Source organism: Zingiber officinale, chromosome 11B, assembly GCF_018446385.1.
Source record: "Zingiber officinale cultivar Zhangliang chromosome 11B, Zo_v1.1, whole genome shotgun sequence".
Lineage (NCBI taxonomy): Eukaryota > Viridiplantae > Streptophyta > Magnoliopsida > Zingiberales > Zingiberaceae > Zingiber > Zingiber officinale.
Window position 1 is genome coordinate 78,109,440 of NC_056007.1, and position 5,248 is coordinate 78,114,687.

Consider the following 5,248-nt stretch of genomic DNA (forward strand, 5'->3'; position numbering starts at 1 on the left):
AGAATTTATTTTTTATAAAATTTAACATCTCAAATATTATTTTCAAATTTTAATTTATTATTCATAAAACGATTATTTTGAAAATAAATCTAAGCTATAAACATCATCATTAAATAATTTCAATTTTTTATCATATAAAAAATTAAAATTATCTTATCTTGTAGAGTGAAGACTCAATTTTCTTATAAAAGCGATATCAAATTTGGATCTTGTAATCGGATGCAAGCCACAAGCCCAAATATTCGCATGGACCGGATTGTGATGCCCATGTTGAATTAAGGAAAAAAAAGCTCAAAATCTATCGGAGCCAGGGTTCGAACATGGACCTGTGGATTATGGGTCCATCACACTTCTGCTATGCCACTCAGACATTTGATTTATTACTTAAAGGATATAAAATATAGGAATTTAAGATAATTGTGTCCATGAGATAATATTTCCATATTGGAGGCAAATGATAGGTAAATTAGTCAAATGAAGTAATCTGATTAGAGTGAAATCTGCAAGTCAAGCCTAAAGAAGTCACGTTAAATATATCCATTGAGTTGAAGCTTAAGTTAAACAGGCTAGATAAGCTTATCAAACCAACCAAGTGGGGAGATCATCAGGTCCAATTAAGCTGGGCAACTGAACTGATTGAGTCAATCTAATTGAGCCAGATAAACTATTGGTGCAGTATTTTCATTTCGTTCGCCTGCAAGCCCTGGGAAAATTTAAGCGTGCTAGATTATGACGGGATCGAATACCTAAAGATAAGTGTATATGCCCAAGTGATTACAAACGAACTCATTTGAGGTGAAAAGGTGAAAAGGAAAATGAAAATAAAAAAAGCACTCAAAAAAATGCGTCTGCCGGGAGTCGAACCCGGGTCTATTGCTTGGAAGGCAATTATCCTAACCGTTGGACTACAAACGCTTGCGATGCTAATCTTTTTAATAATATTCTTATATTTAATATATACGTTTCGAAAATAATTTGGACAAAATCAAAAGGATCCTTTTTCCAATTAAAGTCCATCCCATTTAAAGTAAATCACTTGAAATATTCCTAGACATTTAGATTATAGCACCGGGCTACTAGTTTATACCATGTGTAGCAATGGGCTGTGAACTACTACAAGAGCATCTGCAATGTTTTTAAAGCGTGGAGCGTTAATGTTTGTTTTTTATTTATTTTTTTATCATCTGCAGCAGCGCTCATAGGTTTGAACGCGTTAATACTACAATATTCAAAAAAGACGTCACGTTGACGTTAATGTCTCTACACTATTAAAAAAAATATATCACATCGGTGTTAATACCTCAGACATTGACACTGTTACAGATGCTCTAACGTAGAACAACTGGTTACTAATTTTTATAATAATAATATTATTATTTTATATTTATTTTATTTATTGAAAAACGATAATCTAATTAAAATAATATTTATATTAAAAAAACAAACTAACAGGGCTTCCATGCCAAGATTTTTGGGATTGTAGATTGAGTTAATACTTTCAGAAAACTTCGCTGTATCTCGCACGAAACACTATAAAACAATTTTAATTTTTTTTACATCATATAAAAAATTAGAATTAACTTTATATATTTTAACCTTTTTAAACCGTTCAAATTTAAAGATCTACAAATATTTAAAAAAAAAAAAAAAAAGTTCCGACAATCTAATTAGATCTCTTTCCTAACAAATTAGAGTTTGAAAACTGACAAACACGCGATTGAGACATTTGCCACATTTTAAAGTTCACTTTATTGGCTAAATCCAAATTTGTTGGAGAAAATTGTTAACTTTCCAAAAACATAGTTGTCACTCGCCAGAAACACTATAAAACATCACTAGTCACTGAGATTACAAGCACCTGCATCACCCTAACTTCTTCGCCTCTTGAGTCAAGCGATCGCTCGGTATCTGTACTTGTTTTGCGGGATTCTCCGGAGGCTTCCTGCCCTCGCTCGGCACCTAGTAAGCTCACTGCTCATCTTCTTGCTTTGAGATTTGATTTGTGATTGATGTATGCACTATGGTATTCCTGAATAAAATCAACATTTATAAAATCTTGTAGCTAGATATGGATGGACCAATATATATTTTTGAATTAATGTTTGCAGCTTTCGTTAGATTTACAGGACATGGCTATGATATTGGTAGTATCCTCCACCAGGTTTTGAGAATAAAGGAAAGGGCTATTATACTATCTGACGAGCTGTCCTATTTGAGATCGATACTAAATATATACCTATCGATCCCATTGGGAGAGGCGCTTATGGCAGTCTGTTCGTCAATTCCATGAAACAAAGAGAGAAAGCGCTCACAAGAAGACAAACAAAACAAACACTGAGAAGGAGAAGAAGAAAGAAAGAAAAAGCGATTCATGGTTGGCTCTTTGGCGAGAATTAAAATTTCTTCTTTTCAGGAATCACATCAAATTCTTGTGTTTTGGTCTACAGCAGCATCCATACTTAAATCTTGTGGTATACATAACGAACATATACGAATTTTATTAAATTATAATTAAAAATCTTATATAAATTTTTAAAAATACAACATTTTTCTTCCATGACATCATCCAAATATGAGTCACTCGTTCTTCTTGGCCAATTCACTTTCGTAGAGATGCATCTCCCACGGATCTAGGCTTCCTTCCTCTGCATCTAGAGATTTGTTCAAGCAATGAAGCTTCTACGTGGTCCGGCTTCGACATTCTATCCAGAACATTCTGCGGTGTGAACCTTCTCAAGTTGAATTTCCCACGGAAGCAATCAACTCTCCGATCTTATGAACCTCAATCAATGTGTTTGTCTCGTGATGATACACCTCTTCGATGCTATAGCATAACTTCACCTCGAACACCCGCCTCGACCCAACCCGTGACTAACCACCTTTTGCTCAACAACCGCTTCGACGCGACTGCGTTGCCTTCAATCGAGTAGTGACAATGCAACAATAGATTGTATCATAGATTTCCAACAATAGGTCCTCCCGCCTGCATACGATCCTGTAGAACCTCTGACCTAAATCTCCTCAAGTCCTATGTACTTGAACTAAAGGATCTTCCAGTTGTCCCAACATATGCCATAATTAGTTGTATTTCTCAAGTATCGAAAATTCATTCACGCATCCCAATGTGACAGTTTGAGAAACTTGCTTACCATACTAATCGCCTTCATCGTGCTGCGTGCAAACCATGGCATACATCGAACCAATCAGTGACCGCATAAGGAACCTTGACATCTCTTGGATCTCATCGTCTCTTGACACCGGTGTCTGATAACTCATGATGATCGCGGGGGTGTGCTCACCGACTTTGCATTCTTCATGTTGAACCTATCCAACACCTTCTCCACATAGCTACGTTGAGACAACCATAATCTCCCTGCAACTCTATTCCTGTGAATCTCCATCCCAAGAATCTTCTTGGCCTCTCCCAAATCTTTCATGTCAAATTCCTTGCTCGTAGCCTCTTCAATTTGTCAACCTCTCTCATCTTCTTCGCAACAATGAGCATGTCATCTACGTATAGTAGTAAGAAAATCATGATTCATCTTCAAGGCCCTTCACATATATGCTGCAGTTATACTCTATCTCCTATATCCGTTTTGAATCATGTATGAATCAAAGCGTTTGTACCATTACCTCAACTTACAAACCAACCGCTCTTGTCCGATGACTAAATCCTCGGTTGTGACATAAAAAATCTGCTCCTCCAAATTTCCATGAAGAAATGCCGTCTTCACATCCATTTGCTCCAAATACAAATCGTGATGTGCCACCAAAGCTAATACCGTTCTAATTGACGTATGTCTTATCACTGGAGAAAATTTCTTCATAGTCAATCCCCTTTCTGTGAATACCCCTTTGCTACCAACCGGCCTTAAACTTCACTTCTTCTCCCTTTCTTTTCTTCTTGAATATCCACTTGCACCCTATAGCTTTCTCTCCTTCGTGAAGTTCCACTAGATCCACTTGGTTTTGCAACGACACATCCAACTCTTCATATTCACCGTCCTTCTTTCTCCACTATGATTGCCTCCACGAAAGATGTAGGGTCTCCGCTACTAGTGGTAAGTGCATAAGATACCAAGTCTTGGTCAGATCTAGTGGGTGGTTCTGACTGTCTCTCTACCACTAGCTATAGTGCGATGCTCCAATACGAGCTAGAATCATCGTCATGAGTCTCTAGCTCCACTGGCACAAATATCTTTCTCTTTGCTTTGTGGTGTTTCCTTTCTTCCTGAGTTGTAACATAGCTCTTTCGTCAAACACCACATCTCTGATCACCACCTTGTTTGCCTTAGGATCCCAAAGCTTGAAGCCTTTAACCTTTCCGATAGCCCAGAAAAATGTATTGACTTTACCATCGACTTTGATCTTTCCTCACTAGATATATGCATATAGTTGGACATCCAAAAACTACGAAGATGAGAGTAATCTACTTGATTCCCCTGTCCATACTTCCTCGATACTTTGCCTTCTAGTGCTGCCCTTGGTGATCTATTAATGAGATAACATGCCATATTAATCGCTTCCGCCCAGAAATTCTTTGCAAGCCGCATTGGCTGAGACATCTTGCCTTCTCAATGATTGTCTGTTCAACCTTTCCCTACCCCATTCTGCTGAGGTGTCCTGCGAACCGAGAAGTGCCTCATTATCCCATGCCGCTCACAGAATTCCTGAAACTTTGCAAAAGTTTTAACTTGTGTCGCATAAAGTATACCCAGACCTTTCATGAGAAATCATCAGTAAAACTCACAAAATACAAGTGTCCTCCACGTGATGCTACACTAGCTGGTCCCCAGTGATCCGTATGTACGTAGTCCAGAATCCCCTCCATCTTGTTTGTTGCCATCTTAAATTGCACTTCGCTATGCTTCCCAAGAACACAAAATTTACAGAATTCAAGCTTGCACGTCTTGACACCCTTCAACAAACCTCTCTTGTGAAGTTCTAGCATCCCATCGCTCACCCATACGCCTCAGCCATATGCCACAAGATGCGACTATCCATCTGCATTCCACCGAGGCGACTCCACCCACAACCCGAGTCCCTATTGTTAGGATCCTTCTCAGACGGGTTGTAGAGGGGTGTGGAATAGCCACCTCGCTTTCCTACAATTTGTCGTCACCGTCGCCCAAAACAAACAAACAAGGAAACGAAACAAGAAGATCAAACCAACGCTGGCCGATGTAACGAGGTTCGGAGATGATACTATACTACTCTGCGTCGCGCTCTCAAGCGTAGGTAAGACGAG

At 38.5% G+C, this 5,248-nt stretch overlaps 1 non-coding gene across 1 annotated transcript; it reads right to left on the bottom strand.

Annotated features, from left to right (window-relative positions):
* Window positions 1-843: 843 nt before the first annotated feature.
* Window positions 844-915, bottom strand: TRNAG-UCC. The gene has a single exon. It is a non-coding gene; the product is annotated as a tRNA-Gly (tRNA).
* Between the last annotated feature and the right edge of the window lie 4,333 nt (window positions 916-5,248).